The sequence below is a fragment of the Petaurus breviceps genome, unplaced genomic scaffold (assembly GCF_028583685.1).
Source record: "Petaurus breviceps papuanus isolate PSGF00001 unplaced genomic scaffold, PetGlider_PUasm1.0 90775, whole genome shotgun sequence".
NCBI lineage: Eukaryota > Metazoa > Chordata > Mammalia > Diprotodontia > Petauridae > Petaurus > Petaurus breviceps.
The window spans coordinates 12159985-12177127 of NW_027187342.1; the positions used below are offsets into that span (position 1 = coordinate 12159985).

The 17143-nt window shown below is 38.6% G+C and overlaps 1 protein-coding gene and 1 pseudogene across 3 annotated transcripts in view; one reads left to right on the forward strand and one right to left on the reverse strand.

The window, feature by feature from the left end:
- COMMD1 (copper metabolism domain containing 1) overlaps positions 1 to 17143 on the reverse strand; it is a 274646-nt gene that overhangs the window by 20045 nt on the left and 237458 nt on the right. The window lies entirely within an intron of this gene.
- On the forward strand, positions 13148 to 13403 carry LOC138146952 (NADH dehydrogenase [ubiquinone] 1 alpha subcomplex subunit 3 pseudogene; annotated as a pseudogene).

Below are 17143 nucleotides of genomic sequence, written 5' to 3' on the forward strand. Positions count from 1 at the left end.
ATCCCAAATGTAAGACTATCAACTCCAAATGAGCAGAGACCATATTTTTAATTATCAGTCAGTCAATCAACAAGCATTTATTAAGGGCCTACCATATTCCAAACACCAAGTGCTAGGGGTACAAAGAAAGGCAAAAGATGGTTCCTGCTCTCAAGCAGAGCACAATCTAATGGGTGAGATATCATACAAACAACTAAAAACAAACAAAATATACAAAAGATAAATTCGAGATAACAGAGAGAAGGCACCATCATTAAGAAGTACTAAGAAAGGTTTCTTATAGAACATGGGATGTTAGCTAGGACTTGAAGGAAGGTACCTTTAGAAAGATCATCTTTTTAGGGGAAACTGGGCTCCAACAAGGTGAAGTAACTTCCTCATATTTGCACAACTAGTTAAGTGATAGATCTGAGATAGTCAGTGGCAAGAACAGGTAAAAGACGCTAAGGGAGGGATGTCAGAAATAAGAAGTATTTTTGCTTTCTGAGCTGGGAAAAAAGTCATAGTAAGTACATCAAATAAAATAAGACTTCCTTTTCACAGGCTTCCTAGCTAAGGGGAAGATGTGTTAACCATACAAATCAAATACAAATAATGTTTGTCAGTCCCTCCGAAGTTAGCAGTGCTCTGAGAATACAAAGGCTTTTAAATAGTTATTGAAAGATGAAGGAATGCCCACTCTTCCCACCTACTAGCAACATTAAGTTAGCTCTCGACATTCTTCAAGATTTCTAGAGCACAAATATCTCCTTGTAGAAGGGACACTCATAATGTCCCTCCCTTCTATCACTCCTTGTCCTTGCCCCAATCCCCAAACTCTTTAAAATTACAAGAAAACTAAACTGAAAAGACACTAGACAGATGAAATACAATGGATTAAAAGATTTTTTGACCTACTAAGTGATTTCAGCAAGGCTGCAGGCCATGTTTTCCTTTGTAACAAGTGACATTACAAATCTCAATAATTCTTCTACTTCACTGCAACTTTCTCCCTTGGTTTTAGGTGAATTTTTGAAATGTGCAGTTCATGGGTTGTAAGAAGAGCAGTCAATACTGATTAGGTAAATGAAGCCTGTCCATATGTCTGGCTCTGCTTTTTATCCACTGAACTTCCTAGGCAAGCCTTTATCAGTCTCTATAATCAAATGATTAAACAAAGACCATTCAAAAGAGAACTCACTAACTTTCTCCTCAAATCCTCCCCTCTTCCTGATTCTTCTAGTACTATCTAGGGTTCCACGATCTCCTTCATATCTCTTATATATAGGCCCCTTCTCTGCACTCATATAGTCACCACCTTAGCACATGCCCTTATCACCTTCCCTGGGACTACTACAGTAGGCTTTTAATTGGTCTTCCTATCTCAAGTCTCTCCCTACTCCATTCCATCCTCCACGGACCTGTCACAGTGATCTTCCTAAAGTGCAGGTCAGCAATGTCACTCATACCCTCTGTGCCCCCTGAAAAACTCCAGTGGCTTCCTATGACCTTGAGGATTATTTATAAGCTCTCTGCTTGGTATTTAAGGACTTTTATAAACTTGGTGCCTTCTTACCTTTCTAGTTTTCTATACTCTATTTCCCTGTAGGAACCCAATGATCTGTCTACAGTGGCATATTTGCTGTTCCTCACACACAACTGCCCTGGATTTCTCCAAGGCTCAGTTCAAATCTCACCTTCTACAAGACGTCTTTCTGGGTTTCCTTTGCTGCTAGAATCTTACTTTTGAGATGTTATCCCACCAACTCTATATATCTTGTATGCACATGGTTAATATATTGTCTCCCTTATTAGGATGCAAGCTCCTTGAAGGCAGGGACTGTGGTTTTGGTTTTGGTTTTTTCTATGGAGTGAGTCCCAGTGCTTAGCACTGTGCCTGGGATAATAAGCACTTAATAAATGCCTGCTGCCCTCAGAAAGGTATTCTGGGACATCATTTATCTAAGGTAACAGATCTGAGCAGCAGGTCCAAGTAATTACTGCTTTGTTAAACTTCTTTTTTCATCCTAAAGGTCATCAGAATTCATAACACAGCCAAGTCTGAATTTGCTTTATTCCCTATCTTTGAAGTTGAAATAAATAACAGAGGATTCCAGAGCAAATAATTAAAGCTTATTTTGACTATTCAGAACACTTAGCTATTCTATTCAGAAAAGATTTGGAACAGACTGAAATTTCCATTCAAAGAGAAAATATAAACATGCTGATTTTCTTCTCAGCTTTTATATTTTATTTACAAAGTTTCCTATATGAGTTTTAAACCACACGTTCAATGCCATCTCAGTGAACAGCCTCACCAGACTTCTCAATCACCTCCAAATGAAATCCTAGATATATACTTGAAATAAATAGGTTATAGAAGGCAAATCAAGTGTTACCACAAAGACATCTAAAAAGAATTAATTGTTGCTTTTATTTGGGTCCTAGCTCATACCTTACAATGTCTTCTCAAATGGTAGGAGAAAACAAATGTCAGCATAATTAATGGGTTATTACATACTTGCCATGGCCAATTTTACCAATACAAACAAGTCAGTTAAGAATTAAAATTCTGTGTTTGGACTGTCTGTTCATCTCTGCCATAACAGATCTACTTTATAAAATGTGATACAAAAAAAAGTTTGATGGAACAATCTCTACAAATCTGCCAAATGGGCTATCTTAGTATTTTATTCACATCAACCTAATTCACTAATTAAATAAGCAAATCACTAGTTTTCAAAGTAATGACGGTTTTCTAAACAGACAATATTTAAATCTATATCATAAACAGCAATTATTTATATATCAAACATATAGTAGTATACTTCAGAGTCATGCTACATGTTCTGGAATCTGATAAAGTCTACTTGAAGACCCTGGAAATCCTGATACTTCCTAAAAATTTGATACTATATGATTACCATTAAACATAAAATTTGGGACCAGAAAGCCCTTTAGGCTAGGGTCATCAAGGATGGGTGATGCAAGAAGGGAGGCTAGAACCCAGTTTTGCTCATGTGGTAACAGAAGAGGGAGAGAGGCATTCCAGGAAGGAGAAAGATATGGGCAAAGCTGCAGAATCAGCAACTTGAGTGTGTGTGAGGAACTCAAGTACAGTTATCCTTACTGTCCTAGCCCAAAATGTGCCATCCAGGAAAGATAAAGGAAGTTAACTGCAAAATTGAAAATACTAAATGTGAATTCTCATTCTGATTAATAATGATTCCTTGTAAATAATGATTCTTGAATATTATCAATGCCCTCCCCTCATACACACACCCCATACATATGTAGATTGATTCACCAAACATTTATTAAGCTCCTACTATGTACAAAGCAATGTACATAGGAAAATGAGACATAGTCCCTGCTTTCAAGGAGTTTATAATCTAAGACTATGACCAAACTACCCCATCACTGGGTTTCTTACTGCCTCATTTATTTATTCAACAAGCATTTATTAAACACATACTTGATATGTGCCTAGCACTGGAAATTGAGACAAAAATGAAACAGTCTCTGTGCTCAAAGGGCTGAAATTCTAAAGGGAGAAATACCATGCACCCGTGCATTCCCAAATCTAGTCTTTATCCTCGTTTTGACTACCTCCTCTGCTCCCCAGTTCTCTGTCAGGCTAGCACTTCTGCTCAGGTTTCAATTTCCTCCCTTCCTAATTTTGACTCTGTAGTTAATATCCATTCAATTTTACACTGTTCTCTGTTCTCAAGTATCCTGCTTTCTTGCCCAATGCTGCCCATGCCTTGCCAAATAACAATTTTAGATTTATTGATTTAATGATTGATTGATCCTCCCCGCTCTGTTTCTAAAAACATGCTGACAGAAGTTACCCAAGGTTGGGTCCCCTCCAAATTTATATTATCTCATCTCTACTGGTCCTACACTGAAGAAAGGCAGTCCTTTTACTCTTCCAGAGTCTCATTTCCCTTTGGGTCTATTCCAAACCTCTTTACTCCTCAAGCATTCTATACCACTCCCTTCAAGCTCCCTCTAAAAAAGGACCTGGCCTCATTCTTTACAATTTGCTAATCTAACCACCTAAGGGAGTTTGGACCCTGGAAGTAAAGCTAGGTTACTATGGTAGCACCAGTACCACCATTATATATGTGCAATTGATGCCCTACAGGTCAAGCCACTCCCTTCCCCTTGGAGGTTTGATTTCTTTTGAAATACCTGTAAGAAAGCCAGCGGTCTCAAGCTTCTCTGATTAAAGTCAGAGCAGCTTTTCTCTCTAGTGCTTGTTGTAATCTCCTTATTGCTGCTTTTAGGCTCAATGTAAAGGGAATGAAACCAAGGGTATTCTTGGGTATATTTGGTCATGATTCTTTTGTTGTTGTTTGTCCTTGTGATCAAAGAGGACCCAAATTACATCATAGTGTTGGGATCAATGTACAATGTGTCCAGCTGTGGCTGATCGTACCAATACAAGCTAGGAAAGCTTACCACAGGTCAGGCAGTCTGTATGAACATTTGGGTGGGAGCTATAGAAATTTATTCACCTCACTTTTTTTTTTTTTAGAGTTACTACAATTCTTTTTGGCTCATAAAGCACAGCACCTTCTTTGGCAGGAGCACACTATGCTGGACCATACTGTACCAGTGTCTCCCATGTCTCATAATTGATACCAAAGTTCTTCAGAAAGATCTTGAGAGTGTCCTTGTATGGCTTTTTCTGATCACCATGTGAGCACTTGCCTAGTGGGAGTTCTCTGTAAAATAGTCTTTCAGACAAACATATGTTTGGCACTCAAACAACGTTGCACTCTCTACAGTAGGGTCTGAATGCTTGGCAGTTCAGCTCAAGAAAGCACCTCAGTGTCTGCTACCTTATATCTTGCCAGGTGATCTTCAGACCCTTCCTAAGACAATGCATATAGAAGCAGCTCAATTTTCTGGCACAGCATGGCATGGCTAGACTGCCCAGGGTGCTTTTATAATGCCTGTGAGTGTCAAACATCAGTCTGTATTTTCTATTCCTCTGTAACTCTAGCTCCCAACCCAGCCTGACTGTATTATTATGTCTCTTCTCAAATAAAGTGGTTTATTTGAGAAAATATCAAAAAAAATTCCTCTCTCTTATCTAGATAGCTGTACATTGAGTAAGACACATCAAAAGGTTTGAGTCTCTGTTGTTGGTTAAAAGTTTTATTTCATTTTAAAGACTTAGAACTAAACATTTAGGGAAGGGAACATTAGGGGGGAAGGGAACATTTAGGAAAAAAGAATGGAGCTTTCAAAGCCCCAGTGGCTATTTTCAAATGGCTTGGCAGTGATGGAGGAAAGCAGGATTGTAGGCTGATAGATTAGAGATGGAAGGGACTTGGAATGTCATGGAGTCCAATGCCCTTGTTTTACAGATTAAAAAAACCTGAGGTATAGAGAGATTAAAACAAATTTGGGATTTGGGACTCCCAAAGTTTATGACTCTCTAAATACAAACTAGTCAGTGCCAGAGACTCAGGCCTTCCTGATACCAGGTCTAGTACTCTAACCACTAACCTAGAGGAACCTAACTAACCTATCCATTAACCTAGAGGGAGAGGATGCCTATCTCCTCCTCCCAAACAATCCTGGTCAACGTGCAGATTCTTCCTAGTCTCATAGTTCATACTCAGAATGTCCCCATCATCATTCCTGGCTCAGGCTCATTACTCTGTTCATGCTGACCCAACCTTCTGCAACCCTAGTATGGCTTCTCCCAGAAGCCATACCACAATGGCTGGGGGTGGCCTTCTCCTCCTTACAAATCAAAGTCAACAGTGGCCTTGGGACTTGGAATGTTGTATAAACTTGTCTACATGTTGGTCCCCTCTTCTAAATTTCTTTATGTAGAGTGCACCTTCTCAGTGGTGCCATGGATGGGCTATACTGAGAAAACAGAGGACAACTGCTAGACCCTGAACTCCCTGCTAGCCAACTGAGGTGACAGACCCACCATACAGAATAAGACATATTTTTTTAACATGGACAATGGTGGAAATTTTTTTTTTGCTTGACTATGCATGTTTTGTTATAAAGGCTTTGTTTTTCTTTTCTTTTTTCAATTAAGTGTGGGAGATGGAAAGTAGAGAATTTTTTTGTTGTTAATTGAATCCCTATATTTCTTCAAAGCTCAACTAAAATGCTACCTCTTTTCCTGCTGCCCCTAGGCAATAACCCCCCATTGCTGCATGTGTATCTGTGTGTGTACACACACACATATATGCCAATATTATATTTATTTGTGTGCATCAATAAATAAACATTTACTAAGCTTATTTTAATTAAGCACACCTACTATGTGTCAGGTACTGTGCCAAGTGCTGTACAAAGACAAAAACAAAACAAGTCTTGCCCTCAAGGAACTTGTTACATTCACTGACATCATCAATCAAGAAGTACCCAGTACCTACTATGTGTCAGGTGCTATGTGAGGTTTTGGAGATTCAAGGATAAACTAAAACATTTTCTGCCTTCAAGGAACTTACATTCTATTAGGGTAATCAGCTGATATCCTTTTAAAAACCACAGTTACTTTCTGAAATAAACCTCTTCCTCCACCCCAACCTTCCCTTACAGCAAAGAAAAGCTCAGCAAGCCTGTACACATAGAAGGAAATACAAAATGCATGCAAAGTAAATACAAGGTAATTCTAGTGAGAGAAGGTGGGAGATGGAGAAGGGAGAAAAGTGACAACCAGAAAAGGAATCATATAAAAGTAACATTTGAGCTGGGTCCTGAAGAAAGTTAGACCTTCTAAAAGGAGAAAGTGGGGAGGGAGAGAGAGAGGGAAAGAGGGAATTCCATGCACAGGGAAACACCTTTATGGAGGGATAGACAAGAGAGAACTTCATCTGTGAGGAACAGCAAGCCGACCAAGTTTGGTTGGAATGTAAAACACAACAGGAAATAATGTTCAGTAACAGTGGAAAGGAAGGCTATAGCTAGATTATAAAGTAGCTGTAAATGCCAAATGGAAAAGTTTCATTTTATCTTAGAGCAAGAGAGCCACCAGACTGGTCAGTGGTTCTCAAAGCAATGGTGAGGTTACAGTTGCATGCCCTGAATTGTACAGAACTTACATTTACCATCACATCCTCCTGCTTGAGAATCCTGCCTTTCCTAAAGTGTGAGACTATTCCTTCATGGCAATGAATAATAATGTTCCAAGAGCAGAAAATGTGTGACAACACATTCGATTTTTTTTGAGCAGGTTGTAATTCATCAAAGATGACAAGAAAAGCAGTCAGACAGGTAGAAGGGAGAACCAAGAGAGAATAGTGTCACAAAAATCATCTTAGTATCCCTTGTCAAATATTCCCCTATCATTGAGCCCTGGAGTCTCATCATTCTCTTAACATTTCCTGAATGTGTTAATTAATACCTGAGGTCTAAAAGAGCAAATATCCATCCTCTGCCCTTTCCTGCTGCCTACAACACGTCGAAGAACATACAGCAAGATAAGATTGGGCAACAACACACACAAAAACCATTTTCCAGAAAAACTGTATAAACCAGACCTAATACTTGTTTTTAAAGTTTTACATACTTTGCCATTTTTAAAGGTGCCCTGCTCACCAAAACACCCTCACCACCATCCTAGGGCTGTAAGCAGGGTGGGGGGAAAAAGTAGAGAGTTACAAAAAATGGAAGGTAGAAGAGACCTGTAAATTCTAATCAATATAATTAATGCCTCTCTCATTTGTCCTAGATACTTCCGTCAGTCAATTTATTGCCCCCTATAGTTGAAGGTGGGTTGAAAATGGTTATGATCATTTCCTGTCTCAGATCCTAGTGCAGGGATGGTCATGATGACATTGAAGGCTCCTATGATCAATTTCCATTCTTTTTTTTCTAAACTCTTGCATCTTTTCACTGTGAATGGTTTATGTCTCCAACTAGATTACAATCTAGATGGCTGGGGTTATTATAAACTATGAAGTGCTACAGAAATATGAATTATTCTAATTTGTAAGTCCCTCAAGACCCAGAACACTATCCTATGCTTAGCAAATGCTCAGTAAAGATTTGTTGATTGTGTGCAGTATGTCATTGAACTAATGATCATGATCAGCTAGCATTGTTCCAAAGTCTTATTGGTGACTTGTGTTTTTTACACAACAGTTATTTCCCGTCTCCCTTTATCTCTTTCCCAATCCTCCCTTCTAACAAAGAAACATGTATTGAATGTCCTCTGGGTGTGGGTCATGTGCCAGACATGAGAGCATTTTATAGAAGATGAAAAGGTCATAGCTTCCTCAAAGTGGATAGAGAAGGCATAGAAGAAACCTGACTTCTTTGATCTGGGCCCCATATTCTGAGATGAGGGAGAAAGACTACTAGATTTAGAGTCAGGAGATCTTGGAATAAATTTTGGCACTATCACTTTCTAGCTGTGAGACCCTGGGGAAATCTTTTAACTTCTCTGAGCAATGGAGCCCCCCATAAGGTGGGAAGGACAACTGTATTCCATACCTTAACAGGGCTATTGTGAAAAAAAAATGTTTAGAAACTAGAAAGTCTACCCAAGTTTGAATAACTATCATTCTTTGGTCAGAGAGTAGGGATATTTTACACAAGCAGGGATATTTTTACTCTGTAGTCCCACCACAGGACAGAGAATGCCCCTTGCCAGGTGGCTCAATTGGGAGGAGCACTGGTACATGCTCTGGGAATTTTATGCTTTATATCTTTTGGATTTTTTCCCCTCTGCTTGCCTGAAACTTTTTTGGAAGTCATGCAGTTGATGATATTTATAGAATTAGATATGGAACAGTTGAAATTTTCATCATCAGCTGTTCCAAGCAACTGAATCAAAAACCCTACACTCCTTTATTAACATAACATACATGAAGCATTCACTTCATTACATGTCAAATAGATTTAGGCTCAATTAACAAACAAACAAATTCATTCATTTTTGTGGCAAGATAAAGCAAGAAACTGTTCCCAAGGTCCTCAAAATGATTTTTTTTTAGTTACACCTCAATTATACACCCCTCTGGGCTGAAAAGTTTCCCAAGGTCTTTGTTTCCTCTTCTGTAAAATGAGAAAGGACCAAAGTAGATGGTCCCTTCCAGCTCTAATATTCTATATGGATCAAATGGGATAACATATATAAAGCAGTTGGCAAACCTTAAAGTTATATATAAAACTATATGAGGTCTAGCTATCATTTATTATTATTATCATTCATTATTATTCTCAGTGACTTCCACAGACAAGTCAGCGTTTCCTACTAAAGTCACCAAAGCCCTCTGACACTGGCATTCTTTTCATTGATAGTATCAGTTTTCTGCCCTTTGACAAGCAAGGGGAAGTAAGAGACAGAGCCAGGATCTCATTTCAGGTCCTCTGACCCTAGATTAGGTACCACTGTATCATGCTGCCTTCCTCCCAAGACTTCACACACCTGAAGATCTTCACCCCCAGACACTCCAAGCAGTAGATGATAGAACTCAATAAAGGATGGCAAAAGTAAGAACTAATTAATTCAGAGGCTCCTTCCCTCTCCCTCCCCAGGGATACACTGGCAAAAACTACTGAAAAATTTACATGGCTTTGATATCCTGTTTTCTCTCCCAGAATCTGTAATATTTTTGATCACAATACTAAGCCGTCCTAAAAAAATGCAGAGGATAAAATTGTTTTCGAAATTATGTCAAAATTTAGAGGGGGAATTGGGAGAAAGGAGGGCTGGTGACAGGGCTAGTAAAAATAAAAAGAAAAGAAAGAAAAGAGGATCACTGATGTAATTATTTTTTTTAAAAAGCACAGAAGAAAACAGAAGAAGGTGAGAGAGGAACACAAATAGGCAGGACAGCTTTAAAAGCTGTTATATTTATTCTTTATTTAGAAGAAAAAAGCAAGCTGTACAAAACAGGTTCACAGTTCCAGGTATGACCTTTTTTTCTTCTCTACTCTGTGAATGGAAATCCTCACCATTTTATCTGGTGTTTGTTAAGTTAAAAAAATTCTTGTAATTAAAAGAATCTAGGTCAAAGGTTCTAACAACCCCAAAGGCGGTGAGATCGGGCATAATCATAGACATCTAAGCTCTCTGAGGGCAGATACTTTCTTAGATGGTTTTGTGGTCAGGAATATATTCTCATTTCCTTGACCTCTACATCCAAGTCAGAGTCATATTAATATTAATGCTTGTTCCTAAAATGACATGCAAATAAACAAGACCAAGAAATATTGGGTGAATTATAAATACTTCTTCTCCAACAGTATTTCTGGGCAATGAACATTTGTGTCAAGAAGTTGTATTGAAAAGTCATTTTATCCTAAGAATCCTTCTTCAGAAATATAATGATTAAGCAAGCCACTTCTGCCTTTGGTAAAGGGCCTTCTGAGCACAGTTTATAAATCTGAAGAAGAGGAAGATGCTAAGAAGTCAGAAAGCAAGTGACAGTACTAAAGTGTTAAAGGGAATGAAATCAAGAGCCCTAGGACTGCATTTTATTTACTATGTCACTGAGTTAAAACTTACTAACAACATAATCACTGTGGGCCCATGATGTGAATGGGGCACTCCAAAATGGAAAGCCAGTCTCTAAATCCTAAGAGAATACACTCTCACGAAATAAGGAGCACAGGAGTTCATTATTGTGTGGGCATCCCCCAGGGCTGTGCTGGATCCTTTTCTCTTTACATTCCATACATTCATTCTTCTCCAGTGATCACACAAGCTCCTGTGGGTTCAATGGTCATCTCTATGCAGATGACTCCCAAATCTATACATCCATCTTGAAGCTCTTTCCTGAATTTTAGTTCTACATTATCAATTTCCCATTGAACATCCCCATCGGGATGTTCCACGGCTATCTCAAACTCAAATGTCTAAAATGGAACTCCTATTTTCCCTAAATTCATACCTCCTTCAAACTTCATCCTTCTACTCACCCAGGTTCACAATCTCAGTCATCCTTGACTCTTAGCTCTTCCTCCCAGCCCTGTTCCTGACTCCCTGCACCCAGTACCTACATTCCCACCCTTCCACCCTTTTCAGCTCCCTTTTGTAGGTAGTCTTCAACTCTACATAAGCTCCTTTAGGGCACAAACTATCTTTATTTTTACTTAGATTAGTATCCCTGGTGCTCAGCACAATGCCTGGGGATTAATATATATTTAATAAGTGTTTCTATCTTTCTTTCCTTCCTTCCCACACCACCTTCCCTTACCTGTGGGTGCTCTTCCCAAAAGAATAGAATTCTTGATCGCTGAAGATATCTTGGGGTTTACTGGTAGGGAGGCTAGACTTCTTTCTTAAGGACAGGCCTTAAGCGCAAATCACTGCAACTTTCATTAATTGATCAACAACAGGTACTAGCCCAAGCCCCACTTGGTCAGTGTTTTCACCCCAATAGCTCAGAGTGAGTGTAAATAGCAGCTGTTTCTGTTTTAGCCAGAAAACTTGAGGATCTTCCCTTCCCAGATTGATTTTTTTTTAATTAGGTAAAAGAGGCCATTCTTTGCTTCGTTTCTTACCTAGCCTTAATCACTTGAATAGGTTTGCCTCAGTCAAACTGAGACCTGGGAAAGACCTTAGTTTAAGAAGGCCAAGGTCTCCTACTGCATCTGAGGACATTTTCAGTCTCCTGATCTGTATCTTGCCACTGACCACAGATAGCTCTGGAGGAGAGAGTGAACCTGGTGACTTTGCACAACCTTCCCTCACTTAAATCCAATTCACTTGCAAGTCACAGCATCACCTTCATGATGTCATGATCTTCTTCAAGAAGGAAAGACAAACAACAACCTTACACTAATGCATTCAAGCTGCCAGACCTTGTAGATTCTACCAACCACTACGACATATCTTGCAACCATCCACTTCTCTCTAGTCACAAAGCCTCTATTCAATGAAATTCAGGACCATATCTGCCTGGATGACTTCAATAGCCTACAAACTGGCATTCCTTTTTCTAATCTCTCTCCTCTAAAACTGATGCTCTGCAAAGAACTACAAAATTGATAGTTGTAAAACCTTTGTCAGTAGTTCCCTATTTCCAGCAGGATAAAACACAAAATCCTCAACTTGGTATTTAAATTTCTTCATGGTTTGGCTCCTACCTGTCTTTGCAGATTTTACATTACTTACTTTCACACAGTCTCCATTCCAGTCAAACTGATCTATTGCCTGTTTCTAATACTGGACATTTGCTTTCCTGCCAATGCCCCTTTGAATAGGTGGTCTCCCAAATGTGAGATTGCCTCTCTTCTTGTTTGAAATCTTAGAATACTTAATCTAGTTTTTTAAATTCTGTTGCTCTTCCCAGGTGAGGCCTTTCACAGAATGACAAGATTTTGAGAGTTGAAAGGGACCTTAATAGCTATCTAGTTTAGCCCAACTCATCAAAAGTAATCTCCACTATAACATATCCCTAGTGCTCATTCATTTTCTGCTTAAAGACCTCCAAGGAGGAGGAAGCCACCACCTCTCAAGGCAACACATTCCAGTTTTGGACAGCTCTAATTGTTAGAACTTTTTTGGGATACTGAAACCTAAATTGCCCTCTTTGTAACACAGTAATTGTGAAAAACAAACTTGAGTTATCTCAATTTTGTCATTCTATGTGAGCACTTGGAATTTTCATTTGTGTTTAAAGTTTAAAATGGTGAAACAGTCTGAACTGTGAAATATGTTCTTTTTGTTTGTTAAGTACACATTTTAGTTCATAGATGCAATATTTTACTAAATTTAAATAATATCTTTAAAATGGAAATTTATTCTTTTTAAATTGTTAGTTGTTTAAAACGAAAGAACGAATCAAGAAAATAAAACATTACATTAGTGGTACGATTTAATCATTGCCTAATTTGTATCTTCTATAGATGTTTAGGTTTTATTAAAATTCACTTATAAAAAATGGGATGTTAAAGAATCTCTGCCAAACTTATCCTTATGTTTAAGACTTTTCCTGTTTGTATATCTGTTGCTTTATGTGAAAGTTTGAAATAAAAATAAACAAAAAGTGTTCTTTGTTTATGAATGAAGATAGATTGACAAATTTAGCTTTTTATCTACTAAATACAAACAAGCAAAGATCAAATTTGTGGAAGTTAAGGCTCAAAAGGAGAAACTATAATGTTGTTATTCATTATGGTAACAAAATTTTATGTAGGTATATTTTCCCTTTTAAAAAAATACATTAGGGTCAACATGGTGGGCAGACTGAGCTGGTTCCTAAAGGAGGCCTGGGCCAAGGAGCCAGTGCTGACCATGTCCTTCCCCATATGCACCCTGGCTCTCCTTGTGGCCCCCCACCCTCAAGCCCCTCTACCAAGTACGCAGGCATGATCAATTTCGAGACCCCTTATAACTATCCAGTTCCCACAGGAGATGATGGCAACATGAAGTCCCCAGCAACCCTCAGGAACCCCAGGGGCCTTCCCTCCAGTGTCTGAAGAATTTGTAAATCCTTCATCTGCTTCCCATCCCCCCCAGTAATCGTCCTGTGTTCTCCTGGAAAAAATACATTAATGTGGAAATATGCTTAATATTTAATATATGTATAACCTATATCAGACTGCTTGCCATCTTGGGAAGGGTTTGGAGAGGGGGGAAGGGAGTAGGAAAATTGGAACTCAAAATCTTATAAAAGTGAATGTTGAAAACTATCTTTACATGTAATTGGAAAAAATAAAATGCTATGAAGTGGAAAAAATACATTAATGCAATTAAATAATATTAATCTATTTTTTCTTTGTACTATAATTATTTTTAATTTTTTACTAACATGATTTTATATATATATATATATATATTTCAATAAAAGAAAAGTTTCCTTGCCTATATTACTCTTCTATTATTATTTGTTTCATTTCATTATTATTACTAAAAATAATTTGGTCATAGGGAGGAGACGTGTTAAAAAGGGATCTGCTTTTGGTGTCAAATACAGTAGGCACACATGTTTTCAAGAGTTTGTATTTGAAAGGCTAATATGAAAGAAAGACTTAGGTTTTTGGCTAAGATCTTTACCCTAGCAGTCAAAACTAGGAGCAACTGGTAGAAACTGAAAAGCAGGAATTTAGGTTTGATGTCAATTAATCAGACTGCTTACTTCATTGATCAGAAGGTCCTGAAGCAGCACAAAAGCTTTAGGTAGACGGGAATAGGGCATCAAAGGGAGTTAAAAAGGAGACACAGAAGATATGAAAGGCAAATTCATCCCACTTCATAAAGAAACTTCAAGGAAGTACCAGGTGGAAATTGTGTTACCAACTGTACAAACATCTTTCTGTATCCTCAGACCCAATCCACGTCCTTCATGCCTTCTCAATCACCAAGACTGTTAGGTATCAGGAGAGCCCAGGGAAAACCTTCAAAAATGGCAATTGCAAGAAAATCCTAACTGACAGCAGCCAAATGCTGGATTTTGCTTTGCCAACACAGAAGGACCTCCTAGAGGCCTTTGTTTGATCTGCTGGCCCTGCTCCAGCTAGTTTTGGTGCCCTGCTGTAACAGGGCACTGGAATCCCAAGAATACTGCCCACAAAGAGCTGTCTGCATTTCTCAGAATACTAAGAACAGGGTTCTGGGATGCCTTCCATCACTGGAAATCAGCTATTCTTCTTATTCCCCTATGCTCATGAATTGTTAAGATGGACATGTATTTGGGGTCTGACAACTATGACTTGTCTTTGAATGGGTTTGAAGGAAGAAACAGATTTGCTGTTGCTCAAACAAAAGGTTCTTTAATTGAATAAATATTTGGGGGGTGGGGAGGGATCTTTGATTTCATTTAGAAATCAAATCAGACCTCCTGCTGTGGAAACTCACTCCACTCATACAGACATGCCTCTCCTCTATGATTCAGTTTTGGAAAGCTGTCAGAGGCACTGAAAGGTTAAATGATGTACTCAGGCTCTCTAAGCCTGTATATAGCTGAGGCAGGAGTTGAATCTGGGTCTTCTTAATGCCAAGATGGAAAGGAACGAAGGGAATATACAGTTACATAGTGCCTATTATGTGCCAGGCATTGTATGAAGCACTTTACAATTATCTCATTTGATCCTCACAACAATCCAGGAAGGTAGGTGCTATTATTATGCCCATTTGACAGTTGCAGAAACTGAGGCAAAAAAAGGTCAAGTGACTTGCCAAGGGTCACACAGCTTCTAAGTGTCTGAGGCTAGATTTGAACTCAGGCCCAATGCTCTCTATCCACTGCCAAGAGACCCTTTCTTTAAGATACAACTCAATCACCATATTCTTGAATGAATACTTTCTTAATCCCCCCAACCGCTACTGCCCTCCCTCCCAAACTACCAACTACTTTGTATATACTTACATTTATTCATTTTACATTTGTTTTATATATTTATATATGTATTTGTTGTCTCATTATAATGTAAATTCCTCATGAGTAGGTATTGTTTCATTCTTTATAATCATATCCCCAAGACCTATCACATAGCAGGTACTTAATAAATACTTGCTAATTGGTTGATTGATTGATTGATTAACCTTCTATCTATTCTACCATTCTGAAACTTTCTTCATTGGTTGTTTTCAATTGCATCTGACTCTTCATGACCCCATTCGGGGTTTTCTTGGAAGTGATACTGGAATGGTTTGCCATTTCCTTCTCCAGCTCATTTTACTGAGGAGGAATTGAGGCAAACAGGGTTAAGTGGCTTGCCCAGGGTCACACAGTTAGTAGTGTCTGAGGCTGGATTTGAATTCACAAAGATGAATCTTCTTGACTCAAGGCTGGGTACTGTATCCATGAGGCACCTAGCTAACCTTGGTTAGATTAATATGTGCTCTTAAACCAAGAGCACAAGGACATCCAATTTGATCCAAAGATCTTAAAGAAGCAATCAATCAATAATCATCTATTAAACACTTTGTGCCAGGCACTGAGGATACAAAGAAAGAAGTAAAATCATCCCTGATCTCAAGAAACTTAAATCCCAACAGGGGAGATGACATGTCTGTGGGCTCACACACACCCACACACACGTGAACCCACAAAATAGATAGAAGGGTGAGGGAGGAGGTGAAGGTACTGGTAGCTAGTAGACCAGAAAAGGTCTCATGCAGAGAATGATACTTGAGCTTAGCGTTGAAGGCCAGTGTTCCAAGAGGCAGAGGTGCAGAGGGAGTACCTTCCAGGCAGGGTGACGGGCATGACAAACAGCCCCATCACACTATCCTCCGTGGGTGTGGAGGTGGCAAATATCACCATCCTCATTTTTAAGCTGGTATGAGCAACAGAAACCCAGAGACTTGTTCTTGTATCTGGACAAAATGCCTTCAATTCAATCCTCTAGCCCACTCAAAACACATCTGATTCTAGGTCTGAGCACTTTAAAATCTTATTAGACTGCATTTACTAGAGCAGAAGTAGAATTAATCAGAAATTATTTGCCCCTTATCTGATTTTCCTAAGTCCTGGGATTTAGCATTTGTAAAGAGATTTTAGCAGTGCCCTACAAAAAGCAAACAAAATGTAGCTAGGTTACATAAACACAACAAAATCAACCCAATACAATCAAAGCACTGAGTGATTTCTAATGTTTTTCACAATAACATCTCCAAGTTTCACTTTATAAGCTCCCATTTTTGGCAGGATCTTGTGTTTTTGCTGCAAAAAATTTCTGTACTCAGAAAAGCTTTAGCTGAAAAACATTCTGGAAGAAATTATTTTTAGATGCTCTGCTTAGGACTGCAACAAATCTGCAAGTTTTTGGCTAAGAAGAAATCATTCTCATGTCACAATGGAGAAAACACACAAGGCACAATTGTTGCTTGACTCAAAGATGTCTCACATTTGGAGATGGGCCAGTTTTTCCTCAGTCTTGAAAATGAAACTTTTCCCTCCGCACCCTTCCACCCCCAATAACAGCACAGCAATGAACAGGCAGAATTTCTAATTTTAGGTTGGTGTTCAAATTAGGGTTCTTCACCACTCCTGATTAGGCATATTCTAAAGTAAGCTAATTTGCAAACAACTTTGACAAACAAATTGATGTATATTTACATGAAAGAGATAGGGAAGAAAAATGGAAACTCATTTGAAATTTGTTTAAACACCACAAAACAAGTTATGTGGGTATACATGACTTCTGAGGGATTACTGATCATGTTCGAATTAAATTAAATACAGAGATGGCACTAAAATATACACCTGATGAGTTAGCTGGCATG